We start from the raw sequence: 15,276 nt of genomic DNA on the forward strand, positions 1-15,276 counted from the left end.
GTCGACACAAAAGAACTCTTAATAACATCTGTAGGACTGCCACATAACACTGAGTTTGACGCCCTGGGCACGGGCCGGGTCACAGCCGCTCGGAGACTACAACCCCCCATCTGATCCGGTGCCGGGTATTCCCCTCAAAAAGGAATATGTCCCAGGGGGCGCGTCAACTTTGGCGTAGTCAGCAGGATTACGTGCCCACAACAACCGGGTACTGCGTGCCTGAAGAAAAGTGCAAGTTTACCTCAGAAAGAAGTCTCCTGCCGGTTCCGGAGGGTCCACGCCATCGGACCCCATCACAGGTCGTTTCCCGCCGATTGTCCGCCATTTCCAGCTTGTTCCCGCCATCTGCAGAGTTTCCCGCCACTGGGCGACGCTTCCCGCCAAATCCGAAGATTTCCCGCCTTGGAAGAGCAGCGGACGCCATTATGGGCGTGCCAAAGGAGGGCAAGAGGCCGCCTCCCATCGTGGGCCAGGACAGAAAATGGCGCCAAAAGTGGAAACCGCCCCCACCAACAGAGACTGTGATGCTGGAGGTGTCTGTCAGCGTGAAAGAACTACCCCTGGAGCTGACAGTCACCGAGTTGCCCCGGGACCGCCCTCGAAGTGGGAGGAGACGAAAGAAAAGAACGAAGATGGGTGCCGCCTGGAGCAGTCTGGAGCGAGCGCACCCGGAGACAAGAAGTCTAACGAGGAGTCTGGAGCGAGCGCACCCGGAGGCAAGAAGCCTGGAGAGGAGTGGCGGAGGAGCTTGCCCGGAGATGGAGAGAAAGCAGAGCAGCACCGGCCCGTTGGCCAGGAGCCTGCTAGAAACCGAGGAGGGAGAGCAGAGCAGCACCGGCCGGCTGGCCAGGAGCCTGCTGGAAGAAGAGCAGAGCAGCACCGACCCGTTGGTCAGGAGCCTGCTGGAAACCACGACCCCACTAGGCCTAGTGGAGGTCCTCGCACAGCTCCCCCGAGACCGGGAGTGTGCACAGACTGCCCTGGAGGGCCTCGCACGGAGGATGGCCCGGGTACAGCGAGAGACATTGGCGGAGTGGAGCCGAGAGATGGCCCAGCAAACCAAGACCCGGAGCACGCCAGTCAAGATGAGGAGACAGACCGCCTCTGAGGATGGCGCGGGAGGACCCAAGGCCGGAGACGGCGCCGAGAAGGGAGCCGAACGCATGGAGGCAGGTAAAGGGGACGCCTATACCCCAAGCCGGGAAACCGCCCACCTGCCCCAGCTCCCCGTCGCAGAGCCCGAAAGTCCCCCTGCTGTGCCCGAAAACGCCATGTCACCGACACAGACTAGGCCCCGACCGGAAGCCGCCGCAGCGACCCCTGTGACGTCACGCGCCTCGACCCGGAGCGTGACAAAGCAGGAAATACCACCAGCCTGGTCGCAAGGCCTAGTACCCCCGGGCGCCGCATCACCAACAGCGCCCCCTACCTCCGCGGAGCCTCCGGCCTGGCCGCAAGGCCAGGTAGCCCAGGGCGCGGCCGTCCTAACGGTGCCCTTCACCTTCCAGGTGCCCCAGGCCTGGCCGCAAGGCCTGGGCAACCCGGGCGCCACCACCACCGCGCCCGCACCCGTAAAACCAAGGGTGCCGCGTCTGGGAGAGGACTTGTTTGCCCAGCACACGTGGCCGGACGGGCAGCCTTTCATCTGGCCCCAGGAATATTATGGACTGGAGCGCCAGAGGAGGGTTGGGGCCATGTGTGCACCCCTGATTCCGGCTCCGAAGCCCGTGATAAGGATCTCGCCCCCGCTTGAAGAGACCCAATTTGAGTGGGACCCCACCGGAGAAGACCTAATGGGGTTCACTCAGGAAACCAGGGCAGCTGCAGCAGAGCGTGCTGAGTGTTGCCGACAGCAGCTCGAGGAGTTTGCGAGGGAGCGGAGAGAGAGGCGGGTCCGGGAACAACAGGCCCAAATAAGGAGCGCCGAGCAGAAGAGCCGAACCAGGAGGGACCCCCGTGCAGCGCACAGTCCCCGCACCACCGGGACTGTAATAAAGTTTAACCTGCAGCACGGGTGGGGCTTCATCAGAGACAACAACACCCCCGGCGACGTCTTTGTCACGCGCAGAGATGTGGAGTCCCATCTGCCGGAGGGGCACAGAGGTCGTGACCTCTACATCGGAGACGAGGTCACCTTCACCCGGCACAAGTGTGCCAAAGGACCTTACGCCCTCCACGTACACCGCCTGACGGAGGAGGAGTTGCGGTGCGAGGAGGAGGAGCAAGAGGACCCGGACGGGTCTGAAGCCAAAGGTAACCATAAAGCAAGAGCAGGAGGACGCCGTCGCTAAGGACAGCGAAGCAGAAGCTGTATATAGTTGCCCGTCGGGGCACAGTAAACTGAAACCGTAAACTGAAACTGAAACTGTTGTTGCTAATATAGTCCCCGTTGGGACCAGCATGTGTGAACTGTTACCCGTATTTCCCTTAATCCCACTGACCGAGGACTGAGAGCGGTCATTCCTCCCCAATACCTGGCCGAGGACTGAGAGCGGCCATATTCCCTGTATATAGTTGCGCGTCCTAAAGCGCCCCCTACCGGTTTTATAGGAAAACCAGTTTTCTAGAGACGGTTTTATAGGAAAACCAGTTTTCTAGAGAGACTGTCGCACTGTACCCGGTCACACGTTGCACAGTGACCGGAGGAGGAGCCAGAGGCGACGAGAAAGTTTTATATATATGATGTTTTATATATTTTATATGTTTATGAAAAATTTTGTATGTTTTTGGTGTTATGTCTTACAGCCCGAGGACGTGCTGTGATTTACCAGGGGGGAATGTAGCACCCTGAGGATTCGGCTGCTACAGGGGTATTGCACCTCAACCCAGAGGTGTGATATTCCACTCCCGGGTAAGGAAGGAGTGTGGAACTGAGCTCGGTAGGCTGCATGCACTACACACATCCCATTTCCGAGGAGCAGACCGACGGTACTCCCACTTAGAAATGTGCAGGTACGACCGAGTCTGTTCCTGGCTGGAGTGGGAGGGGGGTGGTACATCCCAAGTAGTGTAGGGGCAGATAGGGGGAGCAGCCTGGGTAAAGATAGGAGCTCATTGGGTGCTGGTCACCTGAGCTCACACATAGAGGGTGTATAAAAGGAGGGCACCAACTAAGATCAGGGTCAGATGCAGAGAACAAGTCAGCAAGCAGAGGAGAAGAGAGACCCAGAGTGAGAGAGGAGAAGAGAGACCCAGAGGGGAAACAGAAAAGAGGACTCCAAGAACCCAAATTAAATCCCCGGGTGAAGAGTCGGCACAGGGTACCGGATCCCAAACTGGCGGGGGCAGAAAACACACCCTAGCCAGAGACCGGAGGCCGTGGGCAGCATCTGCCACGGCCACCCATCACATCCACCCCGAAGGCACACCACATGAAGGGTCAGGGAACCCAAGGCCAAGGGTGTCCCAACAGAAGGCCCGAGGGAGCTGGACCTAGGTGGATCACTGGTGGGGACGGCCAGAGAACGGGACAGAAGGAGAGCTCAGGGCCACGCTCCGGACTTGTTTGGGGGTTGGCTGGATCCAGGACCTGGTGGACGCAGCACGGCTCGGGTGGTCACTCGAAGCTGGAGTGACCAGTACAACATCTGCAGTAAGTAAACACCCTTAACTGCACAACCCGACTCTGTCTTCATTGCCGTCTGCACTGCACCACCACAACCCCCATCCTCTGCACCTGTCCCCCCTGAGGCTATACCCCTCCCGTTGGGGGTTATCCCACCAAGCTGCGCACCCACCATCAGCCTCAGCGGACCCTGCTGCAGCGGCGGCCACAGTGACCGCATCCCAACGGGTGGCGTAGTCGACACAAAAGAACTCTTAATAACATCTGTAGGACTGCCACATAACACTGAGTTTGACGCCCTGGGCACGGGCCGGGTCACAGCCGCTCGGAGACTACAACCCCCCATCTGATCCGGTGCCGGGTATTCCCCTCAAAAAGGAATATGTCCCAGGGGGCGCGTCACATACATCTTGCTGGCCTTAGAGGCTTCTGATTGACATTGCATGTTGTTATTTAGTCTGCAATTTAAAAGTACACCCAGATCCTCCTCTACAAGTGGCTCTCCTAGTTTTAATCCTCCCTAGAACATATGGTGCCTTCAGGGAAGCAAGCATAGAGTTACATTGAACGACAGCAAGCAGAGATTTTGGAAACCTTGAAGAATTGGTAAAAAAAAAGTATATTAGAGACATATAACTTTTCCTTATGCAATACATAACATTTATTTAATTCCCTATTTATATATTAAGGAAATGGACTAATAAGGTAATAAACCGTATAGCGTTGAACTTTATTAAAACTAATTTAGCCTTGAAAAATACATTCAAGGATGAATTAGAAGTGAATGTGGTGGAAAAACATGACATTAGTTTCTGCGGTTTTCTTTTATGTGCTGTGCTGAATACATTTACTTGACCGGAAGCCTTGATTGCTATTAGGTCTCATCTGTTCTTATGTTTGCGGTGGTATTGTACCATCTAATGGAGGTACAGCACATGTATAAAAGGTAAGAGATGTAAAACACGTATATGAGGTAGGAGCTATATACTATACATACAGTGCTCTTTTCTCTAACATCTGCACGTAATCCCTTCTCGATGCGGCCAATTTTAGTTTTTGCGTTTTCATTTTTTTCTTCCCATTCTTCCAAGAGTCACAACTTTTTTTTTTCCCGTCAACATTGGGGATTGTTTATTTAGTCCATTCTTTTTACCGTAAAATGTAATGAAAAACATGGAAAGAAAAATTCCAAGTCTGGTGTAATGGTGAAAAAAAATCAACTTTGCCACAGTTTTTTGGGTTTAGTTTTTAACAATGTTCACTGTGCAGGAAAAATGACTTGGCAATATGATTCTCCAGGTCAGTACGGTTACAAAGTTACCAAGCCTGTACAGTTTTCTTTTTTTTTTATTTAAAGAATAACCGCCATTTAAATTTTTAATTTATAAATCAATAGTACACGGGAAAATAAGCAATATACACTACCGTTCAAAAGTATGGGGTCATTTAGAAACTTCATTATTTTTGAAAGAAAAGCACATTTTTTTCAATGAAGCTAACATTAAATGAATCAGAAATACACTCTATACATTGTTAATGTGGTAAATGACTATTCTAGCTGCAAACGTCTTGTTTTTATTGCAATATCTACATAGGTGTATAGAGGCCCATTTCCAACAACCACCACTCCAGTGTTTTAATGGTACATTGTGTTTGCTAACTGTGTAAGAAGGCTAATGAATGTTTAGAAAACTCTAGAAAACCCTTGCACAAGTATGTTAGCCCAGCTGAAAATGGTTTGGCTGATTTGAGAAGCTATAAAATTTACCTTCCTTTGAGCTAGTTGAGAATCTGGAGCATTACATTTGCTTGTTCTATGAAATTCTCAAAATAGCCAGAAAAAGAGAACTTTCATGTGAAACAGTCTATTCTTGTTCTTAGAAATGAAGGCTATTCCATGCGAGAAATTGACAAGAAGCTAAAGATTTCCTACCACGGTGTGTACTATTCCCTTCAGAGGAGAGCACAAACAGGCTCTAACCAGAGTAGAAAGAGAAGTGGGAGGCCCCGCTGCACAACTGAGCAACAAGACAAGGACATTAGAGTCTCTAGTTTGAGAAATCGATGCCTCACAGCTCCTCAACTGGCAGCTTCATTAAATAGTACACGCAAAACGCCAATGTCAACATCTACAGTGAAGAGGCGACTCCGGGATGCTGGCCTTCAGGGCAAAGTGGCAAAGAAAAAGCCATATCTGAGACTGGCTAATAAAAGGAAAAGATTAATATGGGCAAAAGAACACAGACATTGGACAGAGGAAGATTGGAAAAAAGTTTTATGGACAGACGAATCAAAGTTTGAGGTGTTTGGATCACACAGAAGAACATTTGTGAGACGCAGAACAACGGAAAAGATACTGGAAGAGTGCCGGACGCCATCTGTCAAGCATGGTGGAGGTAATGTGATGGTCTGGGGTTGCTTTGGTGCTGGTAAAGTGGGAGATTTGTACAAGGTAAAAGGGATTTTGAATAAGGAAGGCTATCACTCCATTTTGCAACGCCATGCCATACCCTGTGGACAGCGCTTGATTGGAGCCAATTTCATCCTACAACAGGACAATGACCCAAAGCACACCTCCAAATTATGCATGAACTATTTAGGGTAGAAGCAGGCATCTGGTATTCTATCTGTAATGGAGTGGCCAGCGCAGTCACCAGATCTCAACCCCATTGAGCTTTTGTGGGAGCAGCTTGACGCAAAAAGTGCCCATCAAGCCAATCCAGCTTGTGGGAGGGGCTTCAGGAAGCATGGGGTGAAACTTCTCAAGATTACCTCATCAAATTAACAGCTAGAATGCCAAAGGTCTGCAATGCTGGAATTGCTGCAAAGGAGCATTCTGTGACGAAAGCAAAGTTTGAAGGAGAAAATTATTCTTTCAAATAAAAATCATTATTTCTAACCTTGTCAATGTCTGGACTATATTTTCTAATCATTTTGCAACTCATTTGATAAATAATAGTATGAGTTTTCATGGAAAACACAAAATTGTCTGGGTGACCCCAAACTTTTGAACGGTAGTGTATCTTATCAGAGAAATCAGCTTCTTTCTCTGCTAAAATTGATCATTCATTAAGCCCTTCAACCTGATTTTCTGTTCTTTCATTTTCGTTTTTCCTCCTCTTTTTCCAAGAGCCATAACTTTTTTTTATTTTTCCGTCCCCATAGCCGTGTGAGGGCTTGTTTGGTGCAGGACGAGTTTTACTTTTGAATGACACCATTCATTTTATCATGTGATGCACTGAAAAGCAGGAAAATATTCCCAGTGCGTTGAAATTGCAAAATAAGTGCAATTCTACAATTGTTTTTTGCGTTTTTCATTCACCATTTTTACTATATGGTATAACTGACATGGCAATATGATTCCTCAGGTCAGCGCGAGAACACAGATACCAAACATAGTACATATAATGGCCTCAAACAATAAATCAACTCCCCTCTGAACATTAACAATGTATCAAATAAAGAACTCAACAGAGTGTATGGGATAAAAATTACATGATCTTTATTTAGAAAAATTAGATATATCACACATTATTATATAAATATTACACAATATACAGAGTAACAGAAAACCGAAAGCTACTGGTCAAACATTGATCCCACCTGGTATATACAATCAGCCTCTCAATGACAGGCTTTGCAGCATATAATATTCAGTTATATCCACACTGCATGAAGATATTAAGCCCATATGCTATAGAGCATGGTCAGGTGCATATATGAATTGCCATTTCTTGTATCAGAATAACACTGCCTATATATATTTTGGCCAAATAAATCCCACAGACATACCTATGCTCATGTTTGTAAAGCACACCGCCAGATACCAAAGTGGGAAGAGGGAACGCCAGAAAGACTGCCTCGACGCGCGTTTCACCGCCTCCACTTGTGGCTTCGTCATTGTACATACCAGGTGGGTATATACCCACAGAGATTGACAGTGGCATTTTGTAGGTTAACAGCTGTGGGCAGAGTTGTTAAAGGCACATGATGGCTGATTAAATCAGCCATCATCTGCCAGGAAAGATGCAACTTTTGTTTTTTGTGTGCCAAAATATAGTTTTAACAAGTAAAATATTACGGTGCAGACAACGTTTTGATGACTTTTTATTGCATTTACAGTTTTTCTTTTTCTTTCTGTTATATGCTGTACAGGTTAAATAATTTTATATTTTGTTAGATTGAACTCTTGCAAAATCCTTTATTTTTTAAGCTTCTGCAGTTGAGGGGGGCACAAAAGGAGGAGATGATTCAAATTGTTATGTTTTTTTAATATTTGAAAAATATTTTTTTCTTACTTTTCACGATTTTTTTCTTTAAGCCCCTGGCACTTGAACTCACGATTGTTTGATCTCTTCTTCTATGCAATGTATTACAACAGTGATTACAGCATATTGGGAAGATGATGGCTTCCTTTGAAGACCAGCCTTTGGCTGCGCTTCACAGGGTCACCTAAATGTAGACATGAGCCTTCAGCTGGCCCTCACCTGCCATGGCAATTCATTGGCACCTTGCAGTGAAGTGCGATTCTGAACATCCTGGCAGGTTGTCCACCTTTAGAGACAATTTTTCATACTTAAGTGCATATATTTCGGGCAAAAAAATAAAAAAAAAAATTGAAATTAAGTTTCAGTAGAAATTTTGCATTGCTTGTCTTCTATAGCCTCTGTGTTTACACTGTGTATTGCTGGTTTCAGAATGAGTTAGGTGAGAATCTGTCAGTAAGCCCGATATGATAGTCTGACAGTGAGTTTGTATCTCTTATCTGTACTTTTCTGAGCTCCTCTCAGCTGATTTATGACCACAAACCACATCATAATTGAATGAGAAGGCAAATAAAGAGCCTGTAAAAGCAAATTGCTGCACTGTCATGCGCCACTCATCCCACTGTGTCCACCCACTAGCTATGGAGCAGGAAGAGGATGCTACTCGCCACAGGGGCGTAGACAGATAAGAATATTTTTTTTTACATTATTACAAAAAGGGGCCCGGGACAGGGGACATTATTAAAGGAAGGGGCTCAGAACAGCAGACAGTATTATTGGAAGTGGTCCAAGATGGTAGATATTATTACAAGAAGGGGCCCAGACAGGGACATTATTACAGCATGGGGGACATTATTACAGGAAGTGGCCTGGATGGGGGACATTAATACAAGATGGGGGCCAGCATGGAATACTTTAATACAGGATGAGTAACATTATTACAGGAAGGGGCCAGTATACGGGATATAAGGGGTCTGTATGAGGAACATTATTATAGTATGGGGCTAATATGGGGGACATTATAGAAGGGGCCAAGGATGGGGGACATTATTATTGGAAGGATACAAAATGGGGGACATTATTACAGGGAGGAGCCAGGATGAAGGACATTATTACAGGGAGGGGCCAGGATGGAGATATTATTAACGGATGAGGGTGAGGGGGGGGGGGAATTATTACAGGATGAGAAACATTTTTACAGAATGGAAATTATTACAGGATGGGGGCCAGGAGGGGGCATTATTAACGGAAGGGGCCAAGGATGAGTGACATTATTACAGGATTGGGCCGGGATGAGGGATTATTATTAAAGGAGCGGTGACATTATTACAGGATGAGAGGCATTATTACAGGATGAGGGACATTTTCATAGGTTGAAGAACATTATTACGGGATGGAACCAGGATAGGGGACATTATTACATGAAGGAGTCCAGAATGAGGGATATTATTACAGAAAAGGGACAGGATGGAGGACATTATTACCGGAAGGGGCAAGGATGAAGGACATTTTTACAGGATGGGGTCAGGAGGGGGGACATTATTACAAAATGAGGGACATTATTACAGGATTGGGGTCAGGAATGGGGGCATTATTACAAAATGAGGGACATTATTACAGGATGAAGAACATTATTACAGGATGGTGGTCAGGAATGGGGGCACTATTACAAGATGAGAGACATTTTTACAGGATGAGGAACACTATTACACAATAGGGTCCAGGACAACTAACATTATGACAAGGGTCTGTACATCTGACCAACATGCTGATGGGGGTCCAGGGCACAAGGTGGGACATAAGACTCTAACTGCCGTGAGACATCATCACTGATGAATCCTGAGACAATCAGCTGTGATTGTCATGAGACATCCCCTTTACTAAACCCCTTTAATCCAAATGACACCTTTAAGGTGTGATGTGAGACAAATACCAAGTATGATGAGCTGCAGAAAGCAGAGAAGTCACAAACCAAGTTATATACAGCTGCTTGTATACATTAGAACGGGTTTTTGCCAGTTGTCAAGTAAGAAGAATGTCTATGGTTGAACATATAAATATGGGACTTCCCATTAGTAATTTAAATGAAGAAAACCATAGAATATCCTGAGGCTGAGAAAGCTGATAACAGAGAACAATAGATTGTATCTCTTGTATCTATTAAACACTGATAACACATTCTTTTTAAGTTTCGTTTGTTCACACTATCTACACCTGGGGTCAGAAAACTGATGTGAAACTACAACTCGAATAAACTAGACTGCATCAGTCCAGGAATGTTGGGAGTTGTAGTTTCCCACTGGCTGTAGGTTGCTGTCTGACTCCTGGACTATAAGCATGTCCTGCCAATAGCCTAATGCCATCTGTGATGTATATACTAATACAGTCCACACTACAGCATGGCAGACATTACAAAAAAGTAGAAACAGATGTAGAAGAGCTGAATCTGCTAGCTTAGCTGAGGTTTATTGGCAGTCCTATGTAAAATATCTGCTATTTCATATTATAATGCTGAAATTTAAACTCAGCTCAGCTACATGCTACTCCAAATTAGTACTCACCGTCAATCACTGCAGATAACGCACAGAAAGTTGTGATCCTTCTTCGTGGTAGCTTGTAGAGTATCCTCTCCCTACTAGTATCTGCTAGCTGCTGAGCAGATATGAGGCTGGAGCCTCAGAGCATGAAAAAAAGTTTTTTTCCTTTAGGGGGAGGCAATAAAGAATGTGCCATAAAGGACTGACACGCAGGAGCTTGGTGGGGCAAAAATTGTGGCTGTTGTCCGGCACCCCCCCAGGTATCAGTAGATGTGGGGACATCCCTGACCTGCATGGTGGTCATCATTGCTGGTGCCATCCTCCTCATCCTTGGTTGCCAACATCGGCACCCATAGTCAGTCCTCTCTTCCACTTTCATATAACTTGTAAGGATCAAATTTACAAAAATCCGTTCCCGGTGGTGAAAACCTACAAAGGATATTGCCAGTCGCTGCTGATCTTGATTGCACCCCGTCTATTTATGTAGCAGATTGTCACTGGATATGAATGGGGCGTAATCCATGGTGAACCCACAACCAAAATTTTGCTGAAAACCCGACTTTAAATCTTTTGCAAATTATATTCTGTGAATTATACTACATGGATGACTATGGGTTGTGCATTATATTATATGAAGGATATGGGCTGTGTATTATGCTAATAAGGAGGATGCATTATACTATATGGAGGACTATGGAGAGTGCATTATATCATATGCAGGATTATGGGGTGCATTATATTATATGGAGGACTATGGGGAGTGCATTATACTTCTGCTATTGGGCCCCATGATTTCTATGTACGCCCCTGTGAGTATAATGGTTTATTTTTTTCTATACATTAAAGAACCGCGGCAAAACGGGGGACATATACCAAGATGGGGATATATATACCAGGATATGGGATGTATACCAGGGTGAGGGACATAAATAACAGGATGGAGGGCATATATACAGGTGCATCTCACTAAATTAGAATATCATCAAAAAGTTAATTTATTTCAGTTCTTCAATACAAAAAGTGAAACTCATATTATATAGAGTCATTACACACCGAGTGATCTATTTCAAGTGTTTATTTCTGTTAATGTTGATGATTATGGCTTACAGCCAATGAAAATACAAGTCATTATCTCAGTAAATTAAAATAATTAACAAAAAACATCTGCAAAGGCTTCCTAGGCGTTTAAAAAGGTCCCTTAGTCTGTTTCAGTAGGCTCCACAATCATGGGGAAGACTGCTGATTTGACTGATGTCCAGAAGGCAGGCATTGACACTCTCCACAAGGTCCCAGAGTTCAAATTTTCATTTGTTAATCAAGGTCCCAGAGTCTGGAGGAAGAGTGGAGAGTAGTGTTGAGCGAGCATGCTCGACACTGCTCGGTACTCGCCCGAGCATCTCACTACTCGGGATGTTCGGAAAGCACTGAGCATTTCCGGGTTACTCGGGCGGGAGCTCGGGTCTCCGCCCTGCATGTTTGGCGCTCTTTACAGAGCCAATGAACATGCAGGGATTGCCAGCCAGTCACTGTAATGCCGCAGCCATGTTGGTTGTGGGCATTACAGTGATTGGCTGGCCGCACAGCGTCACCACGAGTATTTAAAACCGGGCGCCGCCATCTTGGACACAGTCGCTCCAGATTAGACAGTGTAGGGACAGCGCTGCTGAGTTAGGGAGAGATATATAGTGCGAAATAGTTAGTGTAGGGTCTCTAAAGCCTGCCAAATCAAACAAACAGTCCTTCTCAGGACTAATATCCATCCCAGATATCAGGCAGGCAGGCTGTATAGGAGACGCAGTGGTTATACCAGAAAACGCTGCATTACAGTCCTGTATGGTGCTGCTCAAATTTCTAGACTTAGTCCCAGGTCTCGGGGGCCAGGAAAAATCCTTTTTTTTCATCTAAATCCTCTTTTTTTTCCCCCCCTCAGTCAGACTGTACAAATACCCGTCATATTAACCTTTTGGTATCCCCCCCCCCCAAAAAAAAAAATTGAGTGTGTCTGTGAGTGTTCAGACACAAATATATCTGTTTAAAAGATTCTGGTGTAGGCCAGATAACTATAACTGTGGTTTTGCAGTTCCACGGTTCAAATCTCTGTATTATCCAGCTTTTTGCCTTTTTTCCGTAAAAGAAAACAGTAATAGTGTCTCACTGACTGTTCAGACACAAATATATCTGTTTAAAAGATTCTGGTGTAGGCCAGAGAAATAGAACTGTGGTCTTCCTCTTCCACAGTTCAAATCTCCTTTTTATTACCCTTTTTCCATTGATAGTGCGAGTGTAAGCTATTTTACTTCATTTACAATGGGCAAGGCGCATGGCAAGGGACGTGGAACTGGACGTTCTGGTGATGGTGCGTGTAGAGGGCCGCGGCGAAGGTGAAAATGTGCCACGACCTACAGCCACATCTTCTCGCTCCCACTTCTTGACCGAATTACTAGGGAAGCACACAACAACACCACTATTGCGAACTGATCAGTGTGAACAGGTTATTAATTGGATAGCAGATAATACTTCCAGTTAAGTGGGCACCACCACCTCCGGTCTGTCTTCCACACGGTCAAGTTTTAGTAGCCGTGAGTCTCGACCGCATACTCCTCCTCACCCTGATGCTCCTTCCTCCCACCATGCCGAGTGTCGTCAGACAGCAAGTGATCCCACAATTGGACACTCTGAAGACCTGTTCACTGGTCCATTTCCATATTTGTGCCCCTCGCCTGCTCCACTTGAAGTGGTGGAAGAGGAGATCCCATGTAGCGATGCCCAAATATTTGAACAGCCACGGCCACAGGAAGGCGACGCTGGCAATTTGTCACAAGAGGTGGACGATGACGAGACACAATTGCCACGAAGTGAGGAGGAGGATCGTGGTGTGCAAGTGGAAGAGGAGGAGGTGGTGGATGATCTAGTAACTGACCCAACGTGGCAGGAGGACACGCAAAGCGAGGCCAGCAGCACACAGGGGGAGGGAGGCAGAGTACCCCAACAGGCAGGAAGATGCAGTGTGGTGGCCGCAGAAAGAAGGCGGACAACCGTTCCCCGTAACACCAACACGAGGGACGTTGCCAGTACAACCGGGAGGTCTTCCAGAATCTGGAAGTTTTTTAAAGACTCTGCTGATAACTCCAAAAAGGCCACTTGTACCACCTGCCATGCCAGAATCAGCAGGGGTGACAAAAGTACCAGCCTGACCACCACCAGCATGATCAGTCACATGTCAGCAAAGCACCCGACTTTGTGGGGCGAACCCCAGGGTCCACGACCAGTGTCAGCGGGTGTCACCACTGCTTTTTCCGCTGTTGTGCGTGTAAGAGAACCCCCTGTTGTGTGTGCAAGGCAATCCCCTGTCCATACTGCACGCAAAGATGCCCCCTCCTCTCAGTCTTCACTTGTTATGGCAGTTTCTCAAGAAACAGCATCAACGTCCACGTCCACGTCCCACCGCAGCGTTCAATTGTCCATATCCCAGACCTTTGAACAAAAGCGCAAATTCGCAGCCAACGCCCCACAGGCCACAGTCCTAAATTCGCACATTTCACGACTGCTTGCATTGGAAATGCTGCTTTTTAGGCTGGTGGAGACGGAATCCTTCCGCAACCTTATGGTGGTGGCCGTCCCTCGGTACTCGGTCCCCAGCCATACTATTTTGCCTGGTGTGCCATTCCCGCACTACACAAGCACGTGTCCCAAAACATCTGTCGTGCCCTCAACAGCGTAGTTACTGGGAGAGTCCACCTGACAACGAACACGTGGCCAGGGAAGGTACATCTCCCTGACGGCACCCTGGGTAAACATAGTGGAAGCCGGGACCCAGTCGGACTTTGGGACGGAACACATCCTCCCCACACCGAGGATTGCGGACCCTATGTCCGCAATCCTCGGACCCTATTGCGGACCCTATGTCAGTCAGAGTTGCCCCCACAGTGTACAGCTCCTGCGCATCATCCTCCTCCTCCTCCTCTTCATGTTCAGCCTCCATCTCAGATATCACCACATCAGTTACAAGCTGGAAGCACTGCAGTACTGCCTCCGCCAAGCGGCAACAGGCTGTGCTGAAACTCAAGCTTAGGTGATAAACCTCACACTGCTTGTGAGTTGTGGACAGCTGTGAAAGAGCAGGCAGATCTGTGGCTGAGACCGCTGAACCTACATCCAGGCATGGTCGTGTGTGACAATGGCCGTAACCTGGTGGCGGCTCTGAGGCGAGGCGAGATCACACACGTACCATGCCTGGCTCATGTGCTTAACCTCGTGGTTCAGTGGTTTCTTAAATCGTACCCCAAGTTGCCAGATCTGCTCGTCAAAGTACGCCACATGTCAGCTCATTTTCGGAAGTCGGCTACAGCTTCCGCCGCCCTTGCTGTGTTGCAGCAGTGTTTGCAGCTTCCGGCACACCGACTGGTGTGTGATGTCCCCACACGTTGGAACTCTACCCTCCACATGTTGCAAAGGATTTGTGAGCAGAAGAGAGCAGTTGTGGAGTACCAGCTGCAACAAGGCCGTCGATATTCAGGTCAGACTCCATACACAAGACCTCATGAGTGGACCTGGATGTCTGACATATGTACCATCCTGACAAACTTTGAGGAGTCCACCAAGATTGTGAGTGGCGATGACGCCATCATTAGTGTCAGCATCCCACTTGTCTGTCTTTTGCAACGCTCTCTGCAGAGAATTAAAGAGGAGGCATTACAGCCAGAGTATGATGAGATGGATCAAGAAGCCGTAGTGGGCAATTACACACAGCCCAGCCTCATCTCATCCCAACGTGCATTGGGGGACAATGAGGGAGAAGAGACGGAGGAGGAGGAGGAAGAACAGGAGCTGGTATCATGCGCTGTAGACGGTAGTATCTGTACAACTGTCATACCGTCGGTTCAGCGTGGGTGGCCTGAGGACAGGGGGG

General features: G+C 47.4%; 1 protein-coding gene across 2 annotated transcripts in view; it reads right to left on the minus strand.

The window, feature by feature from the left end:
• Positions 1–15,276, minus strand: part of LOC141264958 (metalloreductase STEAP4-like) — a 50,991-nt gene that overhangs the window by 25,270 nt on the left and 10,445 nt on the right. Inside the window, exon 1 of one of the 2 annotated variants that reach the window (XM_073677409.1) lies at positions 10,392–10,533. The exons of the other annotated variant lie outside the window; for it this stretch is intronic. The gene's annotated coding sequence lies outside the window, so the exon portion shown is untranslated. Of the gene's footprint in view, positions 1–10,391; positions 10,534–15,276 lie in introns of those variants that run through there. 2 annotated transcript variants of the gene reach the window in all.

This window comes from Phyllobates terribilis, unplaced genomic scaffold, assembly GCF_046119375.1.
Source record: "Phyllobates terribilis strain yellow unplaced genomic scaffold, ASM4611937v1 Scaffold_4__5_contigs__length_816908805, whole genome shotgun sequence".
In the NCBI taxonomy this organism is placed as follows: Eukaryota; Metazoa; Chordata; class Amphibia; order Anura; family Dendrobatidae; genus Phyllobates; species Phyllobates terribilis.